Raw genomic sequence first — 15408 nt, 5'->3', positions numbered from 1 at the left:
CGGGGAGAAGAGGCTGTCCAAGTGGAGGCACGTAAATAAGACCGCCCACAAAACGGCGCATCCGGAAGAGACTGTCAGAAAGTGACTTGAAGATGGTCTGTCAAACATCATCTATGCAACATTTTGACCAAATAACTAATGTTATGTAGACCACAAGAAAGTCTTTTACATTCAGAAAAAAATAATAGTATGGCCCCTTTAATGCGCCTTATAATCCGGTGCACCTTTTGTATGAAAATAGACCTGAATAGACCCGCTCATCGGCAGTGCGCCTTATAATCCGGTGCGCCCTGTGGTCCGGAAAACACGGTATACATACAAAGCAGCTGTGTTTCCCCTTTAACAAACCAAAATGTATTAGTAAAGATTTTCTGTCTTGTCCTTCTTAAATCTAATTCCTTCTGTGAAAAGAAACATGTTTGTCTCCACCTAACTTTTGATGAGCGATGTCGTTCCCAATTGGCCTGACGTCTGAAAGCAATATGTTTGAAATTGCTTTTAGGAGCAAATAAGAGTGCAGAGAATGCAAGACAAAGCAAGGAAGACCTCTAACCAGCTAGCAGCTATCGATCCATGTTGAATAGGGCCACATTGTCATGGCACCGCATAGTGGTTTTGGGCGAGACCCCAGGCTGTAGAGATGGCAGGTGCAGTGCAGAAGGGCACACCATGAAAATGAGTCAATGAGTCTGACAGGCCTTTCCCTATGTAAAGGTCATGTCTTGTGCATGTGGTGTTTGGCATGAATAAGTGCATGTAAAAATTATATTAATAAATGACAAGGTGCATCATACGAAATGCTATCGCAAAATGGATTTCTAGCCCCTTAATGCTCAGTCTCTGATAAATATTTAAACATTCAAAACATTCACAAAGTCCTCCATGATGTGTTGTGTTAGTGCTGTGCAAGTCAGCAGGTATATTGGGATGGAATCCCTGCTGAATATGTTTCAGGAAAATATGTTTCAATGATGTAAAATGTGGTACTTTGCGATAAAAAATAAGATAGTATGAATTTGTTCTGGTACAAAATCAGCATCAAATTTGAGTTGGATGAAAACATTTGAAACAAGTTTCACATGTGTGGAGGATCAAAATGAACCGTTCTGAATAGTGATCAGCGGCAATCCAGATGAGGTGTGGAGAACAGTGGCAAAGTCGCCGCAAGACAAAAACCAAAACAGGAAGTGGAACAAAAACACGAACGCTAGACAAGAAGACCCAGTAAAATTGTCACGCGGGTCGTGACACATATTTGACATTTTCCATAAAAAGAAGATAACATGCACCAACCATGTTTGTGCACAAGCAGGTTTAGTTTTGTATGTGGCCCAAATCAGTTTGTTTCTTTAACATAATCATTTATGAAATGAACATTCTTTTGATTCTTAGTACATGTTGTTTAAATTAAATGATGTTCTAGACCGGGGGTCGGCAACCCGCGGCTCTAGAGCTGCATGCGGCTCTTTAGCGCCGCCCTAGTGGCTCTCTGGAGATTTTTCAAAAATGTATGAAGAATGGAAAAAAATGAGGGGAAAAAATGTATTTTTTTGTTTTAGTATGGTTTCTGTAGGAGGACAAACATGACACAAACCTCCCTAATTGTTATAAATCACTGTTTATATTAAATATGCTTCACTCATTCGAGTATTTGGCGAGCGCCGTTTTTTCCTACTTATTTTGGCGGTCCTTGAACTCACCGTATAGTTTGTTTCCATGTATAAATTTCTCCGACTTTCTAGGACGTGTTTTATGCCTCTTTTTCTGTCTCATTTTGTCCACCACACTTTTAACGTTGGGCATGAGTGCACAAAGGTGAGTTTTGTTGATGTTATTGACTTGTGTGGAGTGCTAATCAGACATATTTAGTCACTGCATGACTGCAAGCTAATCGATGCTAACATGCCATTTAGGCTAGCGATATGTACATATTGCATCATTATGCCTCATTTGTAGCTATATTTGAGGTCATTTAGTTTCCTTTAAGTCCTCTTAATTACATTTATAGCTCATGACACATGTAATATGGCTTTTAATTTTTTGCGGCTCCAGACAGATTTGTTTTTGTATTTTTGGTCCAATATGGCTCTTTCAACATTTTGGGTTGCCGACCCCTGTTCTAGACCAAGGATGCCCATTACATCGATGGCGGAGGGTGTGTCAGTCCATCGTCAGCCAGGCATTAAAAAAATAGACCTAAAAATTTAGCGATCATCAATCTTCACCAAAACGTCACTTTCTTCACTTGTTTGACATTCACGGCACCCGAGGGTCTTGTGAGATGACGCTGGCTGCTGCCAGATCATTATTAAGAAAAAATGACCGACAGGAAGGTGAGAAACCCTTTTTTATATCAACAGACTCTCGCGCCGTACCTGCCGTCAGAACTCTAAAGACCGACTGCACAGTTCCTGTCTTCACAATAAAAGCCCTGCTTCGTCCTGCCTGCGCTAACAGAATAAGAGTCTCACAAAGCTAGCGCAAACAAGCTGGCAAGCTACGGAGTTTGTCGCCAATGTATTTCTTGTAAAGTGTATAAAAAGGAGTATGGAAGCTGGACAAACAAAAAGCAACCACTTTCATGTGGTATTGGACAGAAAGGAGGACTTTTTTTTCTCCTCCATTTGAAAATGTGGACATTATCATCACTACTGTCTGATTCCAATCAATGCAAGTCATCAGAATCAGGTCATACACCAACTTATATTCTTGTCCTAATGAAAGAAAAGAATGTTAAACATGCTTGTATTATCATTAAACACATTTAACTTGTTAACAAAAACCTCTCTTTCATAAATAAATCAATTTAAATGATGTATATATAAATGATGTAGATCCCCTCCACCTGGTCAATTGAAAAGTAGCTCGCCTGCAGAAAAAGTGTGGGCACCCCTGTTCTAGATTGTTAAATACTAGAGTATCAAATCAAAGACTGGGCGGTTGCGAAATGCATTAATGAACCGAATCTGTTGACTGGCTCTTCAACAAAGGATTGGGATGTTGCAGTGATTTATTTTAACGTAACAGTGAAGAAACATTTACATGTAAAATGACATTTCGTTTTTGTAAGCCAGGGCGGGAAACACAGCGGCTTTGTGCAAATCATTTGCAGTCTGTACTTTTTGAGTGGTAAGGGGTCTCCGCTCTGCTGGCGCAGCAGCAGCACCACCAGCTGCAGCTGAGCCCTCGTGAGTGCTTTGGAACGGGGCGAGTGCTCACGGCAGCACCCGCCACTGCTCGCCGAGGACAGTAACTGCAGCGTGCTTTCACCTCACAGTCTCCGAGAAACAAGAAAAGTCTTCAATAACACCGGAAAAAGCCGCCAAGTGGACATGAAAAGTCACAGTATTTACACACATTGAAGTCCCATCTTAAAACTCATTTGTATACACTAGCCTTTAAATAGACCCCCTTTTAGAGCAGTTGATCTGCCGTCTCTTTTCTGCTCTGCCCCTTCTCTTGCGTGGAGAGGTTATTAGGTGACCACTGATGAGGCGCTGGCTGTTTAAAGTTTTTGTGAGTTTTTTCTTGCTCTGATTTGGGATCTGATTTGTGCAGCCCTTTGAGACACTTGTGATTAAAGGCCTACTGAAAGCCACTACTACCGACCACACAGTCTGATAGTTTATATATCAATGATGAAATCTTAACATTGCAACACATGCCAATACGGCCGGGTTAACTTATAAAGTACAATTTTAAATTTCCCGCGAAATATTCTGCTGAAAACGTCTCGGTATGATGACGTTTGCGCGTGACGTCACGGATTGTAGGGGACATTTTGGGACAGCATTGTGGCCAGCTATTAAGTCGTCTGTTTTCATCGCAAAAATCCACAGTATTCTGGACATCTGTGTTGGTGAATTTTTGCAATTTTTTTAATGAACAATGAAGACAGCAAAGAAGAAAGCTGTAGGTGGGATCGGTGTATTAGCGGCCGGCTGCAGCAACACAACCAGGAGGACTTTGAGTTGGATAGCAGACGCGCTACCGTGAGTACGCAGCTTTGGCTTCCAAACATTTGATCGCTTGCCCGTAGGTGCGCCACCGCTATGTGCATGTTGCGTATGTAACTTTGGGGAAATATATGTGCTGTATGAACTTTGCGGAGGTGAACGGTACTTTGGGCTGTGGGATTGAGTGTGTTGTGCGGGTGTTTGAGTTGTATTGGTGGGTTATATGGACGGGAGGGGGGAGGTGTTTGTTATGCGGATTAATTTGTAGCATATTAAATATAAGCCTGGTTGTGTTGTGGCTAATAGAGTATATATATGTTAAATTAAAGAGTTAAAGTACCAATGATTGTCACACACACACTAGGTGTGGTGAAATGTGTCTTCTGCATTTGACCCATCCCCTTGTTCACCCCCTGGGAGGTGAGGGGAGCAGTGAATCATTTTGGTGATTTAACCCCCAATTCCAACCCTTGATGCTGAGTGCCAAGCAGGGAGGTAATGGGTCCCATTTTTTTTATAGTCTTTGGTATGACTCGTCTTGTGTTTATTTACTGTTTTAGTCATTCCCAGCTGAATATCAGGTCCCACCCGCCTCTCACAGCATCTTCCCTATCTGAATCGCTTCCACTGCCCTCTAATCCTTCACTCTCACTTTCCTCATCCACAAATCTTTCATCCTCGCTCAAATTAATGGGGTAATCGTCGCTTTCTCGGTCCGAATCGCTCTCGCTGCTGGTGGCCATGATTGTAAACAATGTGCAGATGTGAGGAGCTCCACAACCTGTGACGTCACACTACTTCCGGTACAGGCAAGGCTTTTTTTATCAGCGACCAAAAGTTGCGAACTTTATCGTCGATGTTCTCTACTAAATCCTTTCAGCAAAAATGTGGCAATATCGCGAAATGATCAAGTATGACACATAGAATGGACCTGCTATCCCCGTTTAAATAAGAAAATGTCATTTCAGTAGGCCTTTAAGGGCTTGTGAAGGTCTTCCGGGGTTATTTTGTACCAACAGGATCACGACACACCCCTCTGAGGCAGAGTTACAATAGTCTTTTTATTCTTTTTCCTTTACAAAGTCTCTGTTGCTTTTCAACAGTCTTTATGTGTGTTGCTCTCTCCGTGCTTTCCAGCCATCTCTGGCTCCTCTCACTCCCCCGTCAGCCCCGCTCATGGTCTCCGACGCTGCTAATGAAGGAACAGGTGATTAGATAACTCTTTCCAGCTGAGATATCCACTCACCTGTCTGCTGCTTCATGGCCAGCACCTGCACACGCCCTGCCTGCAGGGAACGCGTGGACCACGCCCCTTCCACAGGGCTATATAAATAAACTTTGATTGATTGATTTAGCGACAAAGTGTGGGTGACAGGAAGAAAACCTCCGGGTTGAAGTACAAAACCCAGAAGCAGTGAAGTTGTCACGTTGTGTAAATGGTGAATAAAAAAAGAATACAATGATTTGCAAATGCTTTTCAACTTATATTAAATTGAATAGACTGTAAAGACAATAATGTTGGAACTGAGAAACATATTTTTTGGGAAATAATCATGAATTTAGAATTTAATGGCAGCAACACATTGAAACAAGTTGTCACAGGGGCATTTTTACCACTGTGTTACATGGCCTTTCCTTTTAACAACACTCAGTAAACGTTTGGGAACTGAGGAGACACATTTTTTAAGCTTATCAGGTGGAATTTTTTCCCATTCTTGCTTGATGTACAGCTTAAGTTGTTCAACAGTCTGGGGTCTACGTTATCGTATTTTAGGCTTCATATTGCGGCACACATTTTCAAAGGGAGACAGGTCTGGACTACAGGCAGGCCAGTCTAGTACCTGCACTCTTTTACTATGAGGCCATGCTGTTGTACCACGTGGTTTGGCATTGTTTTGCTGAAATAAGCAGGGATGCAACATATGTTGCTCCAAAACCTGTATGTACCTTTCAGCATTAATGGCGCCTTCACAGATGTGTAAGTTACCCATGTCTTGGGCACTAATACACCCCCATACCATCACAGATGCTGGCTTTTCAACTTTGCGCCTATAACAATCCGGATGGTTCTTTTGCTCTTTGTTCCGGAGGACACGACGTCCACAGTTTCCAAAAACAATTTGAAATGTGGACTCGTCAGACCACAGAACACTTTTCCACTTTGCATCAGTCCATCTTAGATGAGCTAAGGCCCAGCGAAGCCGGCTGCGTTTCTGGGTGTTGTTGATAAATGGCTTTGTCTTTGCATAGTATAGTTTTAACTTGCACTTACAGATGTAGTGACAAACTGTAGTTACTCACAGTGGTTTTCTGAAGTGTTCCTGAGCCCATGTGGTGATATCCTTCACACACTGATGTCGCTTTTTGATGCAGTACTGCCTGAGAGATCGAAGGTCACGGACATTAAATGTTGTTTTTTTAGCCTTGCTGCTTACGTGCAGTGGTTTCTTCAGATTCTCTGAACCTTTTGATGATATTACAGACCATAGATGGTGAAATCCCTAAATGCCTTGCAATAGCTGGTTGAGAAATGTTGTTCTTAAACAATTTACTCAGGTATTAGTTGACAAAGTAGTGACCCTCGCCCCATCCTTGTTTGTGAAGGATGACTGATGACTGAGCATTTCATGGAAGCTGCTTTTATACCCAATCAGGACACCCACCTCTTCCCAATTAGCCTGTTCACCTGTGGGATGTTCCAAATAAGTGTTTGATGAGCATTCCTCAACTTTCTCAGTCTTTTTTGCCACTTGTGCCAGCTTTTTTGAAACATGTTGCAGGCAACAAATTCCAAATGAGCTAATATTTGCAAAAAATAACAAAGTTTACCAGTTCGAACGTGAAGTATCTTGTCTTTGCAGTCTATTCAATTGAATATAGGTTGAAAAGGATTTGCAAATCATTGTATTCTGTTTTTATTTACCATTTACACAACGTGCCAACTTCACTGGTTTTGGATTTTGTAACTTGAAATTGCTTTGTATGAGACTCTAGAGCCCAGGGGCCGTACTTATCAAGCTTCTTAGAATTACTCCTAAGAAGTCTGCTAAGAGTTGATTTAAGAGTAAATAAATTCTTCGCTGAAAGCTGCACTTAAAAGTTAGTTATCAAGCGTCTTACTCACACTTTCAGCGAAGTGTAGGACTGAATCTTAAGTGTCACACTCAGAGCTGAATTACGACATTACTATGTGCCGTAAACGGAATTTTAGGTGATGTCATTTCTGTGTCCATAGAAATGACCAATCACGGAAGGGAATCCGTTGTCTAAGAATAAAGAAATATCTTGGAAATATTTAAGTGGACAATGGGAGTGTATATTTTGACAATACACTACAAAATAATACAAAACAAACTAGTCCCCGCCGGCACTCACGCTACCGCTCCCTCTCTTCTATCGCCCACACACTCACTGACGTCACTCACCTCACGGCCACACACATACGCTACTGTCATAACATTTTCTTTCCAATTCATTAATTAGGCAACTAATTTGAAACTGGTGTGGGTGGCTCTATATATACTAGCCCACTGCAGACACATGCAGAAATCAACAAGGAATCGAAAAGTATTAAATCTGTGACAAAAATAATATCCGCTCTGTCTAAACGATACCGTTTGATCAGCTGCTCGTCATCAAAAAAAAAACACATTGTTCCGTTCCCTGAACGTTCGCGCACGTCTCTCTCGCCTCAGTGCCATCCCCTGCTGGCAACTCCTAACCACTTAAGACACCTCTGAAGGTCTCTTAAATATCGTGGGGAGTAGGAGTGATTCTTAGACTTAAGAACGTTGATAAAAAGCTTTTATTCTTAAGTTTGAGAGTAGGACTAAATTTCGCAAATTCTCAAGACTTAAGTGTAAAATGGCACTCTAAGAAGCTTGATAAGTACGGCCCCAGATCTTTATTTAAGACTTTTGTGTAGCTTCACTTCCGTATTGAATATTGGATTTTTTCACCTTTTAATAGCTTGAAAGTGTTTAAACTAAATGCAAGATGGAAACGATTTTCACTTTCATGCCAGACTATTCATTTATATTCGCCTTAGCAGCCCAACTTGCTCAAACCCAGATTTGGTGCTTGATTAGCGTAGCGTCCTTGTGTTTCACATTTGACCTCGGTCTTCAGACTTGAACACAGAAGCAGAACAGATGGAGACTCGCCGTTTTCAAAAAACAAAAAAACAAAGAAAGAAAAAAGCCATTTCCAGTTTGGCCTTGACGACAGCCTCCAAAGATGACAAACCTCCAGAGGGAGACAAAAGACGCGTATGCAGTGAAATTAATGATTTACCCTGGATGCTTGCCACTGCACTTCTCCGAGTGTCTTTCCTTCATTTTCTCTGACCTGCTGGCAGGGAAATAGCAGTCACAGATTTGCACACGGCCATAAGCAGGCATAAGAATACGTGTGGAGCCATCTGTTAGCACGGAGCAAACTAACATGCCAAATGTACACTATATTGCCAAAAGTATTTGTCCAGCCATCCAAATGATGAGAATCAGGTGTCCTAATCACAGGTGTATAAAATCAAGCACTTAGGCATGGAGACTGTTTCTACAAACATTTGTGAAAGAATGGGCCGCTCTCAGTTATTTCCAGCGTGGAACTGTCATAGGATGCCACCTGTGCAACAAATCCAGTCGTGAGATTTCCTCGCTCCTAAATATCCCAAAGTCAACTGTCGGCTTTATTATAAGAAAATTGAAGAGTTTGGGAACAACAGCAACTCAGCCACCAAGTGGTAGGCCACGTAAACTGACAGAGAGGGGTCAGCGGATGCTGAAGTGCATAGTGCAAAGACTTTCTGCACAGTCAGTTGCTAAAGAGCTCCAAACTTCATGTGACCTTCCAATTAGCCCATGTACAGTACGCAGAGAGCTTCATGGAATGAGTTTCCATGGCCGGGCAGCTGCATCTAAGCCATACATCACCAAGTCCAATGCAAAGCGTGGGATTCAGTGGTGTAAAGCAGTGGTCCCCAATCACCGGGCCGAGGCCAGGTAGCGGTCCGTGGATCGATTGGTACCGGGCCGCACAAGAAATAAATTTAAAAAAAATATATTATTATTATTTTTTTTTATTAATTATTTTTTTATTTATTAAATCAACATAAAAAACACAAAATACACTTACAATTAGTGCACCAACCCAAAAAACCTTCCTCCCCCATTTACACTCATTCACACAAAAGGGTTGTTTCTTTCTGTTATTAATATTTCTGGTTCCTACATTGTATATCAATATAGATCAATACGGTCTGCAGGGATACAGTCCGTAAGCACACATGATTGTATTTTTTATGACAAAAAAAAATAAAAATAAATTAAAAACATACCCCGCCCCCGGTTTGCGGGACAAATTTTCAAGCGTTGACCGGTCCGCAGTTACAAAAAGGTTGGGGACCACTGGTTTAAAGCACGTCACCACTGGGCTCTAGAGCAGTGGAGACACTTTCTCTGGAGTGATGAGTCATGCTTTTCCATCTGGCAATCAGATGGACCAGTCTGGGTTTGGAGGTTGCCAGGAGAATGGTACATTTTGGACTGCAATGTGCCAAGTGTGAAATTTGGTGGAGGAGGAATTATGGTGTGGGGTTGTTTTTCAGCAGTTGGGCTTGGCCCCTTGTTATGAAAGGTGAAAGGAACTTTGAATGCTCCAGGATACCAAAACATTTTGGACAATTCCATGCTCGCAACCTTGTGGGAACAGTTTGGAACGGGCCCCTTCCTCTTCCAACATGACTGTGCACCAGTGCACAAAGCAAGGTCCATAAAGACATGGATGACAGAGTCTGGTGTGGATGGACTTGACTGGCCTGCACAGAGTCCTGACCTGAACCCGATAGAACACCTTTGGGATGAATTGGAACGGAGACTGAGAGCCAGGCCTTCTCGACCAACATCAGTGTGTGACCTCACCAATGCGCTTTTGGAAGAATGGTGGATAAATTCCTATAAACACACTCCCCAACATTGTGGACAGCCTTCCCAGAAGAGTTGAAGCTGTAATAGCTGCAAAAGGTGGACCGACATCATATTGAACCCTATGGGTTAGGAATGGGATGGCACTTCAAGTTCATACGTGAGTCAAGGCAGGTGGCCAAATACTTTTGGCAATATAGTGTATGCCGCTTTGTATTTATTATCAATACAGCTAGTATGATTTCATCTCACTAAGTTGTCTCAGTGTTGTTGATACAGCAAATGTTTTGCTAGCTTTATCGCTACCTCCCTGAATGCTCTGCACACAGACTCAGTCCTGTCCGTGCACAACCGCTTTGCATGCGCTTGACATTTCTCCAGCACCCAGAGGAACCCAGCTTGAATATGCACTTATTGTCAGAGACTGAGTCCAAACAACACGAGTCACCTTTCTTTTGGACTAAGCAATCAGTCTGGTCAGGCATGATCCTTTTGAAAACGCTTCAGGTGTACCATCTTTTCCGTACAGTTCTTGCCGATATTTTGGCTCTCCATGAATAAATAATGCAGGGCTTTTATGAGTGTGACAGCCCCGAGTCAAGTCACACCGGGAAGGCTGGATGCACGTGTCTCCATGTTTGTGTAAGCGTGTGTGTCTGCACTTGCGATGGATGCAGCTGGACTGGATGTATTATTGATGTGCTGTTTGCACTTCCAGGGAGTTGCAGTCTCATCACAGTTTGCCAGGGGATTAACAGACTCAGAAAAGCAAACCAGGGAAATGGCGAGAAGGTACGGAGCACATCCCTCAACCAAATCCCGCCGCCTTACCCAGAAATGAGCTTTCACGTCACAGGGGTGAGGAAAAAAGGAGATGGTATGAGACATCCAACCGAGACGGGCCAGAGTAGACTTATTGAGCACTTTGCTACAGTGCTGCACTTTACAAATGAAGTACATTTGGGATGATATTCCACATGATTACACGGGCTGCTGCGAGATGCTCGGCCATTATGCTGGAGCGAGTCGTTCCCTTTCATTGACTGTGAGGACGCTTCCTCACAGTAAACACACAAACTATCTACTCCAGGTTGAGTCTTTGAAAAATACCTTGCAATCCTGACATCCACTATTGGCCCTTAAAGGGGAACTGCTCCTTTTATTTGGAATTTTGCCTATCGTTCACAATCATTATGAAAGACACAAAGACGTTCGATTCTGGCCATATATAGAGCCCCTAAAAAAACATCCAAAGCCCTCCATTAGGGTTTTATATACAGGACAGGACAAAAGTTTGGACACACCTTCTCATTTCAATGCATTTTCTTTATTTTCATGACTATTTACATTGTAGATTGTCACTGAAGGCATCAAAACTTGATTGATTGATTGAGGCTTTTATTAGTAGGTTGCACAGTGAAGTACATATTCCGTACAATTGACCACTAAAGGGTAACACCCGAATATTTCAACTTGTTTAAGTCGGGGTCCACTTAAATTGATTCATGATACAGATATATACCATCAATATATGCTATCATCATAATACAGTCATCTCACAAGATAATCACATTGAATTATTTACAATCCGGGGGGGGGGGGGGGGGGGGGTTAGGTTGGGGGGGGGGGGGGGGGGGTTAGGTTTCGTTGTTATCATCAGTCATCAACAATTGAGAACAGAGAAATGGATATTGGAACAGTGTAGGTCTGACTTGGTAGGATATGGACAGCAAGTAGTGGACATAGAGAGAGAGAGAGAGAGAGAGAGAGAGAGAGAGAGAGAGAGAGAGAGAGAGAGAGAGAGAGAGAGAGAGAGAGAGAGAGAGAGAGAGAGAGAGATCAGAAGGCATAAGAAAAAGTATCTGCATTTGATTGTTTACATTTGATTATTAACAATCCGGGGAGGGTTTTAGTTTAGGGTTGTAACTGCCTGGAGGTGAACTTTTATTGCGGTTTTGAAGGAGGATAGAGATGCCCTTTCTTTTATACCTGTTGGGAGCGCATTCCACATTGATGTGGCATAGAAAGAGAATGAGTTAAGACCTTTGTTAGTTCGGAAGTGAAGTGAAAACAACACCTGTGAAGTGAAAACCATTTCAGGTGACTACCTCTTGAAGCTCATCAAGAGAATGCCAAGAGTGTGCAAAGCAGTAATCAGAGCAAAGGGTGGCTATTTTGAAGAAACTACAATATAAAACAGGTTTTCAGTTATTTCACCTTTTTTTTTGTTAAGTACATAACTCCACATGTGCTCATTCATAGTTTTGATGTGACAATCTACAATGTAAATAGTCATGAAAATAAAGAAAACACTTTGAATGAGAAGGTGTGTCCAAACTTTTGGCCTGTACTGTACATGATGTAAGTATATATGTATTGTAGTAACATCTATAATAACATTTAATGTTTACGTATTTTGATCATTTTAAGCGTACACGGCAAGGAGAGCTTTGACCTCCTTTACGGTCTATTTATCCCTGGCTGTGTCCAATTTTCCTGTTGCTGTTGTGATCTCGTAAACAACTGGAAATGGCGGGTCTGTATTGTGGCTAGGAGAAGCGCATATCCGGCAAGGGGCGTAGCTCGTCTGTTTAACCAATCACCAAACACCTAGGTATTTTAGGTCCTATGGCACTCAGTTTAGACCCTGTCTCAGAGTAGGAGCTAAAAGGGTTCTAGGATCTGAGGGCCGTAGTTCCTAGTTCCCGTATGTCGGAACACAACAAAAAATGGCCCTCGGACTAAAAAGGTTATAGGAACTCTAAAAAGTCCCTACAGTGGAAAACGACTAAAGACACTTGGAAGAAGCTTAGTTTATTTTCCGCCACAGTGGCAAGGATTAGTATCTTTGAAGTGGCTTTGCAGTGTGGACAGACAGTTGCAGCTTGCTCTCATATTCAGATTCATCAAAAATCTTCTTTCTGCCTTCCCCAGGCTCTAAAGCAAAGGCCGTGGGCTGAGCCAGGACAGGTGGTTCACTTTCAAACGCACTTCTGACTCAATCAAACAATCAATCAATCAAAGTTTATTTATATAGCCCTAAATCACGAGTGTCTCAAAGGGGTGCACAAGCCACAACGACATCCTCCGCTCAGATCCAACATCAGGGCAAGGAAAAACTCAACCCAATGGGCTACAATGAGAAACTTTGGAGGGGACCGCAGATGAGGGGACCCCCCGGGCGACCGGTGCAATGGACGTGGAGTGGATCTAGTTAATAGTGTGAGAGTCCAGTCCATAGTGGGGCCAGCAGGAGATCATCTTGAGTGAAGACAAGTCAGCAGCGCAGAGACGTCCCCAACTGATGCACAGATGAGTGGTCCATCCTGGGTCCCGACTTTGTACAGCTAGCACTTCATCTGTGGTCACCTAATCTGTGGTCACCTAATCTGTGCCGCCCCTCTCCACGAAGGAGAGCAGAAAAGAGACGGCAGATCAACTGGTTTAAAAGGGGGGTCTATTTAAAGGCAAGAGTATACAAATGAGTTTTAAGATGGGACTTAAATGCTTCTACTGAGGTAGCATCTCTAACTGTTACCGGGAGGGCATTCCAGAGTACTGGAGCCTGAATAGAAAACACTCTATAGCCCGCAGACTTTTTTTGGGCTCTGGGAATCACTAATAAGCCAGAGTTCTTTGAACGCAGATTTCTTGCCGGGACATATGGTACAATACCATCAGCAAGATAGGATGGAGCTAGACCGCATAGTATTTTATACGTAAGTAGTAAAACCTTAAAGTCACATCTTAAGTGCACAGGAAGCCAGTGCAGGTGAGCCAGTATAGGTGTATATATATATATATATATATATATATATATATATATATATATATATATATACATATATATATGTATATATAGGCATATACAGTATAGGTGTATATATAGGTGTATATCTATATATATATATATATATATATATATATATAGGTATATAAAAGGTATATACCGTATAGGTATATATATATAGGTATATATGTACACAGGTATATAAAGGTATATACAGTATAGGCGTAATATGATCAAACTTTCTTGTTCTTGTCAAAAGTCTAGCAGCCGCATTTTGTACCAACTGTAATCTTTTAATGCTAGACATAGGGAGACCCCAAAATAATACGTTACAGTAATCGAGACGAGACATAACGAACGCATAAATAATGATCTCAGCGTCGCTAGTGGACAGAATGGAACACATTTTAGCGATATTACGGAGATGAAAGAAGGCCGTTTTTGTAACACTCTTAATGTGTGACTCAAACGAGAGAGTTGGGTCGAAGATAATACCCAGATTCTTTACCGAGTCGCCTTGTGTAATTGTTTGGTTGTCAAATGTTAAGGTTAAGGACTCCAACTTAAGTCTCTCAAAAATAGCTTTATTTGCAAAAAGGTCTTCTTTCCAACAGTCCATCCAAGGTGAACAATAAGTATTCATCAAACACCACCACATGACCAACACCAAAGTGCTGTAGCACAGTAGGCCCAAGTGTTCATCAAACCCCACCACAATGACCAACACCAAAGTGCTGTAGCGCAGTAGGCCCAAGTATTCATCAAACACCACCACAATGACCACTACCAAAATGCTGTAGCGCAGTAGGCCCAAGCATTTATCAAGCAATAAATCATTACTTTAAATTAATATATGAAGGACTACAAAAATCAAAATAACACAACAATGGCTACCACACACCTGCATGTGTGTAAATTGTGTCTTCCTGAGCGTGCATTCTGAAGAAATCTTTCATGCGAGTATAATTTCTCCCCGGCTGCAGCAGGCAGCTGCAATCAATCGGCTCAATCAGCTATCTACACACCTGTCGCCGATGAGCTTCCTGCCTTTTCAAGCCAGTGCAAACCTGCGTTCCGGGCCAGAACGTAACAACCTGTTCCCGTACAGTAAGCCAGTGTTCTTCAACCACTGTGCCGCGCTAGTGCCGTGAGAAACAGTCTGGTGTGCCGTGGGAGATTATCAAATCTCACCTATTTGGGTTAGAAATATTTTTTGCAAACCAGTAATTATAGTCTGCAAATAATGTGCCATTGTTTAATCAATCAATCAATCAATGTTTATTTATATAGCCCTAAATCACAAGTGTCTCAAAGGGCTGCAGAAGCCACAACGACAACCTCGGTTCAGATCCCACATCAGGGCAAGGAAAAAGTCAACCTAGTGGGATGACAATGAGAAACCTTGGAGAGGACCGCAGAAGTGGGTGACCCCCCCTCTAGGGCGACCGGTGCAATGGATTTCAAGTGGATCTAGCATAATATTGTGAAAGTCCAGTCCATAGTCGATCTAACATAATAGTGAGAGTCCAGTCCATAGTGGGGTCAGCAGTGTCGGTGCAGTCTAGAGCTTGGCAGAGTAACCGTGTAATACTCTTCCATATCAGTAGGTGGCAGCAGGAAGCTAATTGCTTTGTAGATGTCGGAAACAGCGGGAGGCAGAGTGAAGGTAAAAAGGTGTCTAATGCTTAAACTAAAGATAAACAAAAGGTGAGTGCCCCTAAGAAAAGGAATTGAATCT

At 42.3% G+C, this 15408-nt stretch overlaps 1 long non-coding RNA gene across 1 annotated transcript; it reads left to right on the top strand.

The window, feature by feature from the left end:
* Positions 1 to 1690: 1690 nt before the first annotated feature.
* LOC133631363 (uncharacterized) lies at positions 1691 to 13026 on the top strand. The gene is made up of 3 exons (XR_009821452.1): positions 1691 to 1815; positions 10599 to 10672; positions 12815 to 13026. It is a non-coding gene; the product is annotated as an uncharacterized LOC133631363 (long non-coding RNA).
* Positions 13027 to 15408: the final 2382 nt, after the last annotated feature.

This window comes from Entelurus aequoreus, linkage group LG16, assembly GCF_033978785.1.
Source record: "Entelurus aequoreus isolate RoL-2023_Sb linkage group LG16, RoL_Eaeq_v1.1, whole genome shotgun sequence".
In the NCBI taxonomy this organism is placed as follows: domain Eukaryota; kingdom Metazoa; phylum Chordata; class Actinopteri; order Syngnathiformes; family Syngnathidae; genus Entelurus; species Entelurus aequoreus.
Note: the sequence above shows the minus strand (reverse complement) of the source record. Positions and strands in the feature narration are given on the sequence as shown.